Source organism: Microtus ochrogaster, linkage group LG5 (genome assembly GCF_000317375.1).
Source record: "Microtus ochrogaster isolate Prairie Vole_2 linkage group LG5, MicOch1.0, whole genome shotgun sequence".
Lineage (NCBI taxonomy): Eukaryota > Metazoa > Chordata > Mammalia > Rodentia > Cricetidae > Microtus > Microtus ochrogaster.
Genome location: NC_022031.1, coordinates 14,514,336 through 14,515,424, shown reverse-complemented (window position 1 = coordinate 14,515,424; position 1,089 = coordinate 14,514,336). Strand labels below are relative to the sequence as shown.

Below are 1,089 nucleotides of genomic sequence, written 5' to 3'. Positions count from 1 at the left end.
TTAACCGCCAAGCCATCTCTCCAGGCCCATATTTTTGGTTTTTTGAGACAGGGTTTCTCTGTGTAGCTTTGGAGGTTGTCCTAAAACTCACTTTATAGTCTAGGCTGGCCTTGAACTTACAGAGGTCCACCAGCCTCTGCCACCTAAGTGCTGGGATTAAAGGTGTGCACCACCACTGCCAGTGAGAAAGGATCTTTCTTTGTAGTCTGAGCTGTCCTGGAACTCTTGCTGCGTATGCTCTGAGATCTGCATGTCTCTGACTCCCATGTCCATGCCTGGCTACAATTCACCTATTATTACTGGCACGTGTGTAGGCATGTGACATGGTCTATGTGTGGAGATCAGAGAAGCACTTGAGTTGATCCTCTCCTTCAGTTATTGGATCCCAGAAGCAAACTCAGGCTGTCAGGTTTTCAGGACAAGCATTGGGGACACTGAGCTATACTGACAGCCCAGGAACTTTATTCTGTGCACACCTGCGTATCACCAGGTCCCTGGCTGTGCTCGGCTTGCCTGAGATGGCATAGCTCAAGCCAGGCTAGATGCCTCAGGCCTTTCTCGGTGCAGAGATGACAGAGATACCACACCTAGCCGGACAAAGTTGACAGACTCCATAGCTACACAGAGAAGCCTTGTCTTCAAAAGAATAAAAAAAACAAACAAACAAACAAAACAAACAAAAAACTATTACAAGGGGTTGGAGAGTTGGATTGGTGGTTAAGAGCATGAACAGCTCCTGCAGAAGCTCCGGGTTCAGTTTCCAGCACCAACACTGTGGCTCACAACCATCTATAACTCCAATTCCAGGGACCCAGGGGCCTCTTCTCACCTCTCAGGGTACTCTCGCACGCGCAAACCCTCACATATACACATAATTTTAAAAAATACTGCAACAAAAGCATGTAAGCCCATCCATTCTTTAAGGACAAAGTTGATTTTGTCCTTTGACCAAGCCTGGTAGAGCAATGGGTGTCTGGGATGGCAAAGAAAGGCTCCCTGGGGGCTGGAGAGATGGCTCAGAGGTTAAGAGCATTGCCTGCTCTTCCAAAGGTCCTGAGTTCAATTCCCAGCAACCACATGGTGGCTCAC

General features: G+C 48.1%; 1 protein-coding gene across 1 annotated transcript in view; it reads right to left on the bottom strand.

Moving 5' to 3' along the window:
- Prdm14 (PR/SET domain 14) overlaps nucleotides 1-1,089 on the bottom strand; it is a 15,468-nt gene that overhangs the window by 4,836 nt on the left and 9,543 nt on the right. The gene's annotated exons all lie outside the window — the stretch shown is intronic.